Source organism: Pteropus vampyrus, unplaced genomic scaffold (genome assembly GCF_000151845.1).
Source record: "Pteropus vampyrus isolate Shadow unplaced genomic scaffold, Pvam_2.0 Scaffold143, whole genome shotgun sequence".
Taxonomy (NCBI): domain Eukaryota; kingdom Metazoa; phylum Chordata; class Mammalia; order Chiroptera; family Pteropodidae; genus Pteropus; species Pteropus vampyrus.
The window spans coordinates 2572299-2588916 of NW_011888924.1; the positions used below are offsets into that span (position 1 = coordinate 2572299).

Consider the following 16618-nt stretch of genomic DNA (forward strand, 5'->3'; position numbering starts at 1 on the left):
TCTTGTGGTGTTCAGGATGGTCATTTTTAAACAGACCAAGCTGCAAATCATTTCTGAGTTACTTTAGAATGTCATCACATTTCCTTGACAAAGTTTTTGCACATCAGTATTCACCAGAAATCAGTGATATTGCAGTTATTTCTCAGTTGATTCTGAGATAAATTATTCTCATTTCTTGTGGATATTCATGCATTGATTCTGCTGTCTGTTCTGTCAAAATAAGGCCCTGATGTGGTATTGCAGCTGTATAGATGGATGGAGAGATGAATGAAGCAGTCTCTCCCCTGGTCTGTAGATCAGTTGATACTTGTGGTGATAAAAATTATGTAAACAACTGTTTCATTCGTATATGTAGTATGAAGGGATGTACATCATGTATATTGTAGGCCATAGTGAAGTAATTAGGTCGGTTTTTGGACTTTTTGTTCTATCAGTCTGTCTATAAATGTACATCTATTTATGTGTTAGTGGTTTTAATTATAGAGGCTTTGTAATTTGTTTCTGAATCTGGTAGGGCTAGGTCTTCCCTTCCCACATAGTGTTTCTTTTTTTGTGTTTTCCTAGCATTTTAGTGATAGTTTCATATGTGCTAGGTATCAGTTCTTTCAGCTCCAGGAAAATATTGTAATATTTTTATTGGGATTTCATTAAATTCATAAATTAACATAGGAACAATATTTTGATGATGGTGAGTGAAACATTCTAGTCAAAAACAAGGGATTTAATTTTATTTCATTGATTGCATTTAATTGTGATCAGAGTATTTGGAATAGTTCTACTTTATGAAACTTTCTAATTTTTTTGCAGTGTGTCTGTGTATCATAATATGTGGTCAGTTACTGTGACGTTCTGTGTATGCGTGCTTAATATTTTCTTTTATTGGGGTATCATATATAAAATCTGTCAGAACATATAATATTTGTATACTATTCTTTTACCCATGTCTCTGCCTCTGACTTTTTTGTAATTCTTTATGAATAAAAATAATAAATGCTCACCACCAGTTCTTTTACTTCAGTTGCCTCAGTTATTTCTTGCTTGGATGGGGCTCATCCTGCCGCAGACTCTAAGACTCTTCAAGAAGGTAGACTATTTCTTGAGTTCTTACACATTTGAAAACAACTGTTTTTTAATAGCCTTGGTACTTGAAAGATCGTTTTGTAATTTCTTTCCTCGAATTTCTTGAAAATGTTTCTCCACAGTTGCCTTGCTGTGTGTGGTGCTCTTGGGAAGTTTGATACGGGCCTGTTTTCTTATGAGTAATTCAATCTTGCCTGGAAGCCCTGGGGATTTCTTTCTTTGTCTTCAAAGTCTAGTTTTACTAGACTTTGAAGACAAAGACACTAGGATGTGTCTCAGGGTTTGCTGTTTTGAGTCAGTTTTCCCATGTATAAGATGGGCCCTTTTAATATGTAAATTTTTTAAATTTCTGGATTACATTTTAAATATTCTAAAACTTTTTTATTTTGTTTTTCTTCCTTAGAGACTCCCAACTATATGTATATTGGCTTTCTTTGTCTCCCTTCTATATCAGCCTCTCTGCCCTTTTTCTTTATCTCACTTTCATTCTCTTGGTTGTCTTCCTGCTTTTCTAATAAGGGTCACTTATTAGATTTTCATTTGATTCTATTCTCCCATGGATGCCTTGTAATTTAGTTTTTAGTTTTCATTTCTGTGATGGTTTTATCTTCATTTTCTCCCCTGGGTTTGATCAGTTATGGTCTTTTTCCTCCTCATTCTTTTCCCCCTCTTCTCTCTTCCTTCCCCTTCCCCCTTTCTGTTCTTAGATTTTGTGCATCTCCAATCTCTTCTTTGAGCGTACTTAATTCAACTTGTAGGTTTTCTTCCCCCCATCAAATTTGTTTTTCAAGGATTCAGTTTTCATTGGCTGAAGTGTTTTATTTGTGTTTTCTGTTTTTATAGTATCTTTGTATGGAGAGTACAAAATTCTTCACAGCCTTTTTTGGGTAATTTCTTGGTAGTTGCCTATGTTCTTAAGGTAACTCTAAATAACATAGTATTGAGAGTTTACAGAGTTTAAAGCATATTATTAAAGCTTCAGATTTGTAGAGACCAGAATTTTGCTGATGCCCACGACGCCTCTAATTAATTGAAGTAGTGAAATCATTCATGTTATATGAACAACAAACCAATGAAGGCAGTTGAGTTTTGGAATTTAAGTTTGCAATATAGTGAATATGACATGCATAATGGTTATTCTTGCGTTGTAAATATATGGTAAGGGTTTATGTAAATGGCTGTTTTATTTTACCCAGCTAATGCAAGCATTTCACCTGGGATAGACGGATACTGAGGTGGGTATGGAGGGGTCAGTGGAAAGAGAGTTTCTTGCCTCTGCTTCTGTTTTATACTCTACTTTCTCTTTGAAGTTTTTATTCCTCTACCTGATTTTAAGGGATCTTGATCAATTCCCGATACCCTGGGTATGGAGGAATCTGTCATTAGGAATTTCGCTTTTTTATTATAATAGTAAATACCATGTACCTCTGTTTGCCAAGTATGAAGAAATTCTTTACCTAAATCATCTCATTTAATTCTCAAAGTAATTCTGTGAAGCAAGTGAGTACAAATATTACCATCATATCATCCATCATCAGAAAACACTGATCTTAGGTTAAATAATTTGTCCAAGCGTAGTAAGTATGTAGGAGCTAGGATTTGAATACAGATGTGTTTTACTCTCTTCTCTAAGCTTTGTGTTATAGTGTCTTCCTAAACTGTGTAGATCTCTTGATAGAGAGGTCTGGAGGCCTTTGAACAGGTTTTTTTCCTTTCCCTAAGCAGTTCCTTTTTGTCTCACTTCCCTCCAGCTAAAAAAAAGAGGGGGAGACAGAAGTGTTTATAACTTCCTTTAGAAGCAGGTTTTAGGTCAAATAGTGAGTGTTTTGAATTAAGAGAAATTTGGTTTTTCTCTGCCCATGTCTCTTTCGACAGCTGACTGACTGTAAGTCAATTGGAGATTCATTCTGTTTAATTGGCAAACGTTCCCTGGGAGAACCGACGCTGGGAGTGGGTTGGGGCATGGTGAGCTATTAACCATGTGGTGTTGATTACACAGGACGCTTTGGCCATTCTACCTTCAGACGTCTGAGCTAATGGAGAAATTATGATTAATGTGCTAAAACTTAATCAAGTCAAAACTTGTGAAGGTTTAAATTGTTGCCTTTTCCTTTGTTTAAAAAAGAGACTTAGAAGAACACTGGAATGATGAGTGGTTAACAGATGATGAGAAGCAGTATATGATAGTAAGTGCAACTGCCCTAGGTATATTGATCTTCTCTAAACTTTAATTTCCCTTTGTAGATGGGGATAATACTAATCCAGAGAGTTTAATGAGCTAACCATATAAAGTGCTTAGTACAGTGCGGGGGAAGTAGTAAACATTCAATGAATATTGGTTATTATTGTCTAAATACTTTTACACCCAATAAAGAGGGTGTGAAAATGAGTTCAAAAGTAGAATTTAGGATCTTGTCACATTTCTGGTTTTTTTTTTTAAGGCATTGGTTAAGTGCATTTTGTGTCATGAAAGAGTAGGTCATAGGATCTTGGGTGGGTTATTGAAGTCCTGTCAAGGTGTGTTCCTCATCAGTCAAGGCCAGTTAATTTTCCTTTTGGCATCTGGAACTTTTCCCTATCAAGAACCCTTTCTACTTCTCTCAGAATTTAAATATCCACATGTGCCTCTCATGTTAAAAAGTCCTCCTTTAGCCCATTTCCTTTAACTCCTCATTTATTCTTTTCAAGTCTGACTTTTAGAAGAAGGCAGTCTGCTCTCATTTCTATCCAAAAATTTCTACCTTTCATTTACGTGCTAGTCTAGCCTTTGCTCACGACTCTTCCACAACTGCTTTCGGTGAGGATACTGGTTCCCTAATGGATAAAACGAAGAGATTTTTCTGTCTTAACTTTCTTCACCTCACGTGTACTTCATTTGACCAGTAGTTGCTTTTTAAGGATATCCTAGAGCTACGTAAGTGCTGCTGAAAGTGGGGCCTCAGGGGATGTTTTAAATTCTCCCCAGTCATCCAAGAAAAGCTCTTACCTGGAGCTTTCAAGGAGCTTGGAAAAGCAACTTGTTCTTATCATTATCAGTTCATCTAAGGATACTCAGGGTAATTCTTATAATTTTCTAAGAACTGTTTAAAACACTCATTTGTACTGAATTTGTCTTTCTCCCCTGATGATTATCCTAGAACGTTTAGGAATTTTTAGGTCTGACTGTTGACAGACAGTTCTGCCTTCCTGCTTACACCAACCTGTTGCACCAGTTTGGGTGTGGCGGCAGGAATTGATTCTCTTGTATTTGGACAGATGAGCTCTGCTTGCTTGCCAAATAACACCTTTCTTTTGTGGCATTTACACTGAATGGGATCATATATTTTAGCAATTCGCAATTGATCGTCTCTCAAAAAAGTGGTTTTCTATTTGATTCAGGCATGAAGACTTTGGAAGCCTCTGATAAACAAACAAGCAAACAAACAATCTTCTGAGATTTTTGCTAACCACTTAATCTGCATTAACTTTATATCACCACGTAGGGGCAAAAGTGGACGATTCACGATTCTTCCCTCCAGTCACCTCAAGTGGCTAGTCTTTTCCTTATTCATTGTCTCCTTTTGTAAAAGCATGCTGTTTACTGAGGTCAGGTTTATAGCCAGTCTTCCTATTGTGAGAACATTTCTGGGTTCAAACTATTATATAATTGAAATACAAGTAGTTTCATGTCTCTCAGCTGACACTTGTTTAAATTATTAAATAGCTCCTTTCAGGTACCTTTTGTGATTTCTCAGGTCATTCATCTAAACCTAACTAACTCTTAGGGTTATTGTCTTTATTATAAGTTTTTTCTACATCTTCCCTTGGGCCTAAGTCTTTACTTTCTCTACCAGCAGCCTAGGTTTCTGGATAAGTACTTTTCTTGCAGTGAGGTCACCAAATTAATTTCCTGTAGACTTTAGGTCAAAATTCTTGTCTCAAGGCCGCCTTCCTTGATGGGTGGGTATTCCTAGGCTGTTGTAGGGATTTCTGAACAGGCTTTCTTTGCTTCTGGATAGTTAGTTTACCTGTTTGTTATCATGATTGTTTTTCCTGGCCTTTCTTCTCTTAGTTTTGTTTTTATGTTTGCTTTCTGTTTCCTTTTGATATATTGTTTTTAAAATTCTATTAATCTGCTGTTCATCTCAGCCACTTTGCTTAAAATTAATTTAATCTGTTGTTCTCTCTAGGCTTTCTACTTCAGTGTTACTAAAAAGTCTTCAAGATTCTGCCCAGGACATAAGTTGGTTCCTCTGGAAATTTCATCTCTTTAGAAACTTATGGCTTACCCTGGTCTGGTTGTCCTTTTAATTCCAGTGCAATGATAATTGCTCTAACTGGCTTTATTGGTTCTTAAATGCTCTTTACAATTTGTAATCATGTTTTGGGGTGGGACAAAGTTGCAATAGATGAGGGGTGCTATGTTCTCTCTAGATTTTACCTATAAATAAACAATGGAAAGAGTATGGATTTCGAACTGAGAAAATTTTGAATTTTAAATCTTCCTTTTCCACGTGGTAGTTTTGGGACTGTGAGTCTCAATTTCCTCATCAGTAAAATTATATCCATCTCATATGATTGTTGTGGGACTAAAAGGATGGCTTAATATAAAAGATATACTTCGAAGATGACCATCAACATACCAAAGGTTTTGTTCCCCTTTAAGAAACGGACCTCAGTTAACTAACCTTATTGTGGTAATCATTTTGCAGTATACATGTGTATCAAATCATCACTGTTGTACACCTTAAACTTACACAATGTTATATGTTAATTATATCTCAGTAAAGCTGGGAAAAGAGAAACAGATTAGACTCTTAAAGTAGTGACAGTGCAACATAATGAGAGCATCATTCTTTCAGTAAAGAAATCTTTATTGAGTACTTGATGTGTCAGGCACTGTGCTAGGCAAAGAGATTTAAGATATTGTCTTTGTTTTTAAGGTAGCTTACAGTGTAGTATTTCAGTATGCTTTGGTAAGTGCCATGGTAGAGGTAAACACAGTACCATGAGAAGACTAAGAAAGGAAAAGCAAACTCGGCCAGGTTGATCAAGGTCTGAGTTGGTGTTAGGAATCACTTTTTGCTGGGAAATGATGACTATGCTCAATTTTTAAAGATTAGTAGGATTTAGCCAAGTATATAAACTGGAGAATAGTGAAGAAAGCATTCTGTGTTGAAGGAGTATAGTGGATAACAGGTATTCGTGAATGTGTAGTGAGTTTAGGCTGGAGAAGATGGTGTTCAGGGACCAAATTATAAAGTACCATGTACTCTAAGGTGTTTTGGCAAGCCATTGAAGGATTTTGAGCAAATAAGTGATATAGTCTGAGTTTTATTTTAGAAAATTTACTATGGAAAGTATATGGATGATGGATAAATTTCCAGGCTTCCGTGATGACTATGAGGATTGGTGATGCTGTTAAACTTGACGGGGAGAGGCAAAGATGAAATAGAATTTAATAGTGTGGAGAACCCTAGAAATAGTTACTGAAGAGAAAAGCAAAGACTGAGACCAAAAATTAAGCACTGAATGAAGTTTTACTGCCAAGTAGGGAATTCGATCTGGCACAGAGTCTAGGTGGGCTCTGGGGAACCACTTTTGAGAAGGAGAAATGAAGATGGTCTTTTAAAGCCAAAAGACCTTGAGATGTCTCTGGCTTATATTAGGAAAGCAAAGTCTCTGAGCGTTGTTGATAGGCTGGCGACGTATGGATTTGTTGGTCAGATAAACAGTGAACTGGCCAGAAGTGTTCTGTGTATGTGTCTTGAATGGCGTGTAGTTAGCTGCCAATGCACAGGCTAAGCTGAAAACATATGGTTTAAGTGTACTAGGAACTGCACATCATTCAGCTCAGTTCCACCATACTAAGAGAAAACAATGATCACTTTGTATGTGAGTTAAATCATCAGTTGAGAATACTATAACAATCATGTTTTTAAAACAACACATAAATCTGTTTTGTTCCAAAATCTTGTGCAGAAGCTGTCTGTGTATGTAGTCATGAGCTTGATCTGTGGTTTGGGGGCAAGTTGTGTGTTTTTTGGAGTCATCTCTTCTGGAGTCCTTTTAATTAGACTCAGTTTAAAATTACTCAGGAAATCCACTGGTCTGGACTGGTAGCTGTTTTCACTGTGACACATAAACCCATGCATCAGTACTTTGAAGCTTTGACTGTTGTAGCTGTTGACAGGAAGACCTGAAATGGTCCCTTTAGGTGATGTTTTTCCCAGAGAAGAAAGGTATAACTTACACTTATTGGGTATAATATTGAGTAAATCAGGTTAGTCTCTGACAGTATTTAGTTAGATTTACGTGTGAGAATACAGAATAAGTTTTTAGTGGCGTTGGGTCCCCTTTGCATTGGGCATATTGTAATGATTTCATAGGGAGAAAGTCTCCGTGAGGGAACAACTGCGTGGCCGGCCATTAATGCCAGTGGCAAAACTTTAGGCTGGGAAACATAAAAGGTTTCTAAATCTCTAGGGATAATATGAACAGTGGAGTTTCTTTATTAAAAGAAGGATAGTACAGAGTTTCTGGCTAACTCCTTCAGTGAAATGAATTTCTTGATCATTTGACAGGAAGGTAGGGATTCTCATATTTCATTAAGCAGTGAACCTTCTTTTCTGTCTGCAGGAAGCATATCCTGCATAGAAAATGTCTTTTTTGTTGTTTTTGTTATTTTAAAGATAAGTCACTCCACAAACAATATTAAATCAGAGTTTACAAAAAGGCGATCAGAACTGGGCACACTAATTTTTGAGTTATTGCTAAACAATTATGTAGTCCTTTTTCATCGGAAGAGAGTAATGTTGCAAAATTAAATTTTGAGCAAAGACGAAGAGTGATACACAAAGTGAACAAAAAAGAATTTAATAATAAAAGGATTTCAGTTGACAAATTGTTTGAACGTTGCTTAGAAGTAACAAGAATTGCATAGCATGTGGGACCCATAGAGTGAGTGAAGAAGTGTCTTAGCAAGATAAGCAATAGGCCTCTTGTGTGAACTGTGCTGTTAGATTTCTTATGGAAGGAATGGAAGATAGGTGTTTGATTAAGAGCTACTGGGAGTCTAAGGATCACAGTTGTATTGATTATCCTGAGAACTTGAACAAATCTGGTCTTTTTTTAATTAGGTTTCTAAAGGAGCAATAGGGGAGTATTACAAAAGACAATAAGTCTCTGTTCTAATAGAGACCCGCTGTGAGATTTATTCATGATAATCACTTCAGGTTTAAATAAATATTGGACTAACCGAGGCAGGTTTTATAAGGATCAGTTTGAACCCTTAGTAGAGTCAGCATCATATAGTCTGCCTATGTCAGTAAAATCCTTAGCCCAGATTACAGGTATCTGATATAACAGTGAGTTAGGAAAGGTCAGAATGCTCAAGAAAACACGGGCATCTAACACTGCTATAATTTGGTTTTGTGCACATTTTTCATTTGGGAATCTCTAAATATATGCCTCTTGTAGGGCATTTAATGTGACAATGATATCTGCAGAACAGGCCTCAACCTAGTCAGTTAGTCATAGCAGAGGTCACACTTACAAAGATGTCTTCCTTTTCTAATGGACTTACTGAAATTGGTAAAAGTTGGGAGACTGGGAAGATAAAAAGGTTATTGGTGATACCCACTACTGTTATTCTCTTAGTACCATGAGGAAGACTAGAAAGGAGTTTAAGGTAGAAGGCTCTGTACCCACTAGGAATTTTTAGGCCTGTTCTTGAACAGAAAATTAATTTCATTTTGTCTAGTAACAGCAGAGAATATAATATAACAAGGCATTATTGAGATGCTCAGAGGTATGCAGTTGCTCTGTTTCTAACCTGGCTTGTTGAACTCCTTTCTTAGTTTTTAAGGTATAGTAACTTTTCTAGTCCTGATAGTAACATTCCACCCCCACCCCCCGGAAAGTCTTCTCCCTTATTTGTCAGAGGAGGAATATTAGACTTTGAGTAAATTGTTTAATTTGAAGGGACGTGTGCCTTCCCCCGCCCCTTTCATTCTTTTAGAGTTCTTCAACAATATTCTGTCATAATATGTCTAATCTGTTTGCCAACCCACTTACATTCATTTCACTAATCTAGTTATTTCTGGTTTTAATCCATTAAAGGGCTGAAAAGACCTTGTAGAGGTCTGCCTGTAGGTGTATACCAAAATATTTTTTAAACGTTTCAAAGTCTTCTGATTATGAATGATATTGCTTGCAAGTTTGAATTTTGGTTCAATCTACTTTGGTAAGAAAGGCTTCTGGGATGGCCAGAAGCAAACACTTTGTTGTATCTTCAGCTTTCTTTAAAATTTCTTCTGATTTTTGATCTCTGATCTTCACTAGTATCCTGACCTGTTTTTTCAAACCATCTTTGACCTTCTGTTGTTGGAACCAGTAGTCTGTATAAGCTTGTGAATTTCTGGCAGGCCTAGGAGTGTAGGTGTCTAAAACTATTCTAAGTTCCTCAGAAAACCTTTGGGTCTCAGTGAACTTGGGGATTCCATCTGGGACCAAAGTTTAAAAACAACAGCATGACCTTCTTTTGAAGAGTCGGAATAAGTCCTTAATGGAAATTGCGTGATCGTCCCTTACTATGTGGGTGCTTAGCAGCGGGGAAGGAGATAGGACCATGGTATCTAAGGGAGGAACATATTAGGGGAACCCGTGGTGATAAAGACGTTATGAGAGAAGTATGAGGTCTTCATTAGAAGAGTCAGAACATTAGGATTCTGGAAGATGGGATAAAGGCTGAGCTTTGGAGATAGGGAGTTAGGAAAGAAAAAGCTGCCCTTTCTTTAGCTTTTGCTCGGGAATCCTTCAAGGAAGTTAATTTTGAGTTATTGAGGCATGTAGATATCTTGGTATACCAGTTTAAGAAGATAGAGTATTGCCTTGGGGGTTTTTCCTCTTTTGGTTCTAAGGCATTGCCAAAGTGTACGCCCTTGTTGAAATCATAAGTTCTCCAAAGTGGCTGCTGCAGTTCTAAACTATCTTTGGTGTAATTATACCGTTATTAGACATGTAGTAAACTTGGACTATAATGAATATACATCTACTTGATTCTTTGAGTTGACAGCCCCTTCAACGAATATCAAAAAGGAGACTCCATCAATTATCATGTGATAATTCAGTTATTCCTAAATGTCTTTCTTTTCTGTTTAATATACACTTGGTAGACAAGTGTATATTCAGAGTACCTAGGCAGAGAGACCCAGTAGTCCAGTACTGCAGTCTTTGAATCTGGTCTAAACCATGAGTTTCCTGCAGAATCTCTTAGATGAGGCATAGGTGGAGTATCAATAGAACATACGCAGACTAGGTCCCCTGTCTCTTCGTCACTCAAGAAAGAGACCAAATTTCCTCTCCATGTCTACCATGAGAAACCAGATGGCTCTGAGCCAGAATAAACAGAAACTTGTGAGACTGAACAGAACTCAGAGCTGAAATCAGCTGAATAACCGTCAGAAGGTGCCAAAAACCTGCTAAATCCAGGGCTCAGTAGATTCTTAAGTGTTGGTGGTCTGTCAGCTTTACTGGGTGGCTCAATCACATGATCTCTGTGGGGCCTCCATACTATTAAAGAAGGCATAATGTGACTATTAGACAGCAAAGATTGTGCATGAAGTGAAAAAGTTTTATTGCTAAGCATGGAACCTGACCCAGCCCAGAGTACAAGCAGGCTCTCAGGGGTGAGGTTCTGGGCAGGAGAAATGGGGTAAGTCCTTTAAAGCCAAAATACCATTAATTGTCTTTGTTTCAGGTTAGAAGAGCCAAAAATTTGAGTGTTGTTGATTGGCTGCTGATATCTGGGTTGGTTAGTTGGTAAGCACTAGACTGGCTGAAGATAGTCTGTAATATTTATATGGTATATTATGATGTCTGCCTGCCTCTATTTTGTGTGTAATATGTTTGAGTTAAGTTTATGTCACCCAGTTTCTGCATTGGCATCCTCAGGCTAGATGGCGAGGTCAGAGTTTATCAGAATTTAATAGTTGTTTGGATATGAGGGTGCAGGTGTTAGGAGAGAGAAAGGTCTGGATGTGGTTCTGTAGCTATATTTTGAAAAATAGTCTGGTAGAGAAAAATGGCAGCTTTAATGAGTCTTATGCTGCTATTAATGTATCTAATGGTGTTCTAAATAACAGCTGATGTTCAGTAAACCGCCCCAAAACTTAATGACTTGAAACCACGACTTTTATTTTGCCTGAGACGCTACAGAGTCATCTTGTCTCTGTTACACTCAGCATCAGCTCAAAGGCTGGTTCCTACATTATTTGAAGGTTTATTTGCTAATATTTCTGTCAGTTCAGCTGGCTGTTGGCTGGGACCTTAGCTGGGGCTCTCTGTGTGGCTTGGTCAGTTCAAGATGAGTACCCAGAGAGCACCAAATCACCTCCGAGGGCCCCACCTCCAAATATCATCATACTGGAGATGAGATTTCAACATTTGAATTTTGGAGAGACGCGGACATTCAGTCTATAGCATACCCATCTTTCAACTATCTCAGTGTTATATACCTTAAAATAACTTGTCATAATTTCTATAAAAGAACACCTTACTAAAAATAAAACAACATTATCTGGGATTTTCCACGTGTGGAAATAAAGGGTTATGAACTACAAAGAATGAAACAGTATGGCTTTTCATTTTTTATAGATTTTTATTACAGTGCCTGTCACATTTTAGTTATTATGATAGATGTTCTTGAGGGTACAAAGACCTAATGTAGCCTTTTGAAACAAAAGTCCTAAATATTCTGCCCTTGCAGAATAAATGATCTGAATATTACACCTTACATAAAAGTGCTTATGTGTCTAGATTTTTCCAGCGGCTCAGAGAGCTTTCAGAGAATGAATTTCTCAAGCTTTGTCCAGATATGGTAGATTTTATGTGTAGATTTCAGTGGAGAATTTGCTTTTTTGGAATAGCCCTTCATAGAAAAGAATTTGTACGTTAGCTCTAGAGTTTTGTTTTGTTTTTAAGGGAATACAGATAAGTCTTTCATGTGATAATTCAGTTATTCCTAAATGTCTTTCTTTTCTGTTTAATTAAATCTAGATACAGATTTATCTATTTTGTAGATATTTTGTCTTTTTTTAATGTCAAGATGAAATTGTTTTCAGTTTACTTTTTAAAACAATCTTCTTTATGTTAATTAGTAATTTGAATGAAAAACAAAAACAAAAACCAAAAACCTGTGCTCTAAAAAACCAAGATGAATGAAATAAACTTTAGGTAAAAGTTCCAGAGTCTACTTGAAAAACACAGATATGTAAGACCCTATGTTATTATTTTAGTGAAGTCCTTAACCTAAGTCATTTGGAAGAGAGTATAGATGAGCTTCTGAGTTTCCATAAACCCTTTAAGTGTGTGTGTGTGTGTGTGTGTGTGTGTGTGTGTGTGTAAGTACATAGTTTTCATCAGATTTTCAAAGTGGCCCTTACCACCACCATCTTATACCTCCCAAATTTAGGAACCATTTATGGCTGTGGTTCTCAAAGTATTGTGCAGAGACCAGCAATATCAGCATTACCTGGAAACTTAGTCCTGGGACCCTACTCCAGACCTACTAAAATAGAAACTCTGAAGGTACCCCCCCACACACATTGTATTTTAACAAGCACTCCAGGTGATGTGATACATGCTAAAATTTGACAACCGTGACTTTAAAATGATAGAGTAGATATAATCTAACAAATACTAGTTCTATGTATATGTTGGCCCATAATCTGTACTAATCTACACTAATGTTAATTGGCTTATATGATTATAGAGCAGAGATATATGTTCTTGTCTGCAAAGCAGTTTTTTGAACACAAATACGGTTTTTGTTGATATTTAAGACTATAACTGACATTTGAAAACATTTCGATTTGTAAAATGTTAATGACTTTTAACATATTTACACTTTGGGTTAAGTGCCTTGCGGTCTGTGACAGTGTTTTGGTAAGCATTGTGGATTACCTTTATCTTAATGAAGACATTTTTGGTTGCAGGTAACAGGAAAACAACCCACTTAGATGAACATAAGCAAAAAGAGACGTTATTGGGAGGCTGCAGTTTTGGCACCCAGAGGGAAAAATGCCGCCTTGGTGAGATAGGACCCAAGAGATGGAAAACCTCAGGACAGTCATTCCCAGTGGCCCCCTAGGGCCATTTAGAACCCTCCTGTTTCTCAGTGCTGTGCTTTCTTTATGGTGGTTCTGACTCGCTAGTTTCACAGGAGAGAGGATCTGACTGGCTCATCGGGCCTGGTGGCTGCTCACCATCCAGTCAGCTGTGGCTAGTGGGTCAGGATCACACACCACAAATATAACCTCTAATACTTATCTTCTGTGGTTTATGTGGTAGCTGTAGATTAGATTTTATCAAGTTAGTATAATTCATAGCACTCTGATGTCCTGTTAGGGTGAAAGTAGTACTGCTTGACTTGCCTTTTGGTCAGTAGTGAGTTGCTTTCTTTTTCCTTACAGTAACTTTCTCTGAAACAAGCCATCACAAATTATTTAGCGAATATTGTAATTATATTATAGGTATATAGTTGTTCAGTAAAACCATCCCATTATAATCTTGGCTGATTTTTGCATGTATTTGGTAGGCTGTGGAAACCTGTCTTTGAACTGTAGTCAAACCCTGTACACATAAGACAGTATGTGTTTAGCGTGTCGCTTTCCTTTCTAGGTATCACAGACTTATAAAAAAAGATATTGGTAGATTTCAGATGCTTTATTTTACATACATACTAACTGGGTGCTTGAGGGGAGTGTTATGTATGAACAGGTATCAGTAGATTTTTGGCACTTTCATTGTCAGTAATTTTTCTTCTGCTGCTGATATTGATAAGGATTTGGCATTATGCCTTTCATTTAAACTCTAGATAGCGAGTTAAAACGGTCATTTGAATAGAACTTGGACAGGATGATGTAAATGGCAACATGCCATTATAGAAAAAAATCTGAGAAATGTGATGGATTAGTCCCTTGCACTGGAAATTTTACTGGAGAGTACTTAAACTTTTGGCTTGCAGTGGAATAAGAGGGAGGAGCAGTGGAAAAAGGAAGCCTTTTGTTTACTGTAAAACAATGCAGTGAATTAGACATAGTGATGTTAGAACAGGAGTCTAAACATGACAAATCTAGGCAGATTCCATTGGAATGGCCAGTTATGTTGTGACTCAATCCTAAGCCCTTTTACAGAGCTTCAGAATTTCTGAGACTTCAGTATCTATAGTAATTATCGAATTGTGTACTCTGTGCCCAGTTTTCTAGGCTCCAAGGATGCAGTGGAGATAAAAATTAAGTTCTTGACCTCATGGAGTTTAATATTCTAGTTGAGAAAAGACCCCAGGAGTGAAGAGTTAATTGGCTTAGCTGTTTATGTTTGAAAAATGTGGGTCTTTATAGATGTTTAAATTTGGTAATTCCCAGGGCTCCTTGGAGAAATGACTGATTTTAGGGCTGGGGCAGGGAACATACAAGATAAGCCTAGAGTATTTCCTAGTGTCAGAAAATATAGATCTGGCCTCCTCTCTTCCCAATGATGTGGGTACGTCAGAGGAACACAGGAACCAGCTGAATCATCAGCCCCCCAATACCAAAGCTGGTGTTCCAGCAATTTAAGCAACAAAATGAAGTAGTAGTGGATTATAAACCAACGTATAAAATAAACGAGTCCATACTGATATAAACAAATGATTGAATGAGTAGATAAATGGAGGAGAGCAGACAAATCTCTTATGTAGAATTCCAAATAATTTATGTAGACATTCTGTTGTTAAGGAGGGGGAGAATAAATTCCTAGTTCTTATGTGTAGGCTGCACATAGTGACTTCTTTTCAAAGAGTACGATATGAAAAAGAGGATAAAATAGTAACATTACAGTGGAAAAACCGTACAAATAACTTTAGCCAGGTCAAGGTTAATATCAATGGTGGTGAGTGATGTTGATACTATATACCTTTGATACGATGTTATGAGAATGATACCTTTACCTTTGTGGCCTTTCTCCCGACAACCCTTAAACCCAGAGTAGTCATGAGAAATCAGACAAATTCGATTGAGAGACATTCTGCATAATACCTGACCAGTATTCCTAAAAACTGTCAAGGTCATGAATAACAAGTCTGAGAAACTATAACAAAGTTTGAAAAACCGTCACAGCCAAGAGGAGCCTAAGGAAACATGATGACTTAATGTAATATGATATCCTCAGTGGGATCTTGGAACAGATAAAAGATGTGAAAACTAAAGAAATCTGAATAAAATATGAACTTTAGTTAGTAATAATGTGTCAATAGTAGCTCATTAAACTGTGACAAATGTACCACCATATTAATATAAGGTGTTAGTAGGATAAATGGGTGTGGGGTGTATGGGAAGGAACACTGTACTATCTTCGTAACTTTTCTGTAAATCTAAAGTTATTCTAAAATAAAAAAATTATTAAATTTAGTAATTCCCGTCAACCCAGGAAATATTTCAAAAGTATAAAGTTACAAAGAAGTATTTTATTACTGTACATTAAAACGTTTTATAGTCGCAGTCTTCGTTCCTATTTGTACTAGGCGGCCTGTGTTTACAAATGGAGTCTATTTGGGAAACTAAATATCTTTGGCACTTTGCTGTGTAAGAATAGATCATCAGGTTTTTGAATGACTCTAGTTTTTAGAGTTTGGAAGGTTACAGAAGACCTGGGAACTTATTCTTGTTTACATTGTTGCAGAAATAAGGTCACTATAGCTGGAGAACATTATGTGACAGCATACCTTTTTATTGTATACAAGAGAGAAGGCACAATGAAATGTTTTTAGGAAAGGACTCCGATAGGTAGTTGGGCCCTGGCGTCAGCACAGTGCTTACAAATAGTTGAGGAAGCAATCTTCATTTGAAGGAAAAGACTTACTAGGTTAAAGGAAGCAAAGAGTGAGTTTTGCTTTACCTTTTAGTTTGCTCTTCCTTATACCTTGTTAGTGGTTTTCTGAGGATTTTCTTGATTGAGCAAGTATTTGGGTGCATGTTATATTTAAGATATTATAATAATAGGAGAGAGAAAAAGTCACAACTTTGTCTCTAAGAAATTTATAGCTTAATAGGACATAGAGGGAAGGGCAAGGCATCATGTAAATAACTTTAATACAAGCAAAGTGAGAAGAAATATATAAAACGAGTCAAAGTATTGTTGGAAGTTCACAGGAAGGGAGTCATCAAAATTAGATTGTGGGAAAGGAGGAGAATCAGAAAAGTTTTCACATGGAGTTGAAATTTGATAAATGGATGTGATTTTGAGGGTCAGTGGTTAGAATAATAGCACTTGAGGTGGGAGGGATATTTTGAATAAAGGCAAAGGCAGAAAAATCCTGGGATCATTAGGAGGAACAGAGAGGATGAGATTTTCAGTCTCAGGTCAACGAGAAAGAAGGCTGGGATCATTGATAGCTGAGTGAGGAATCTTACAGGAAAAGCGGATGGAGCCTTCACTCTAAGTGGTCATTACTGGGTGACAGTTTGGAGGAGGCCACAACTCTCGACTAGTTTCCTTTTCTGTGCATGGTAAAACATAA

The 16618-nt window shown here is 36.9% G+C and overlaps 1 protein-coding gene and 1 long non-coding RNA gene across 3 annotated transcripts in view; both read left to right on the forward strand.

The window, feature by feature from the left end:
* LOC111744877 overlaps positions 1 to 12036 on the forward strand; it is an 18666-nt gene extending 6630 nt beyond the window's left edge. The window contains exon 3 of the long non-coding RNA XR_002782370.1: positions 1019 to 12036. This is a non-coding gene — a long non-coding RNA (uncharacterized LOC111744877). The remainder of the gene's footprint in view (positions 1 to 1018) is intronic.
* SMURF2 (SMAD specific E3 ubiquitin protein ligase 2) overlaps positions 1 to 16618 on the forward strand; it is a 95787-nt gene that overhangs the window by 23380 nt on the left and 55789 nt on the right. The window lies entirely within an intron of this gene.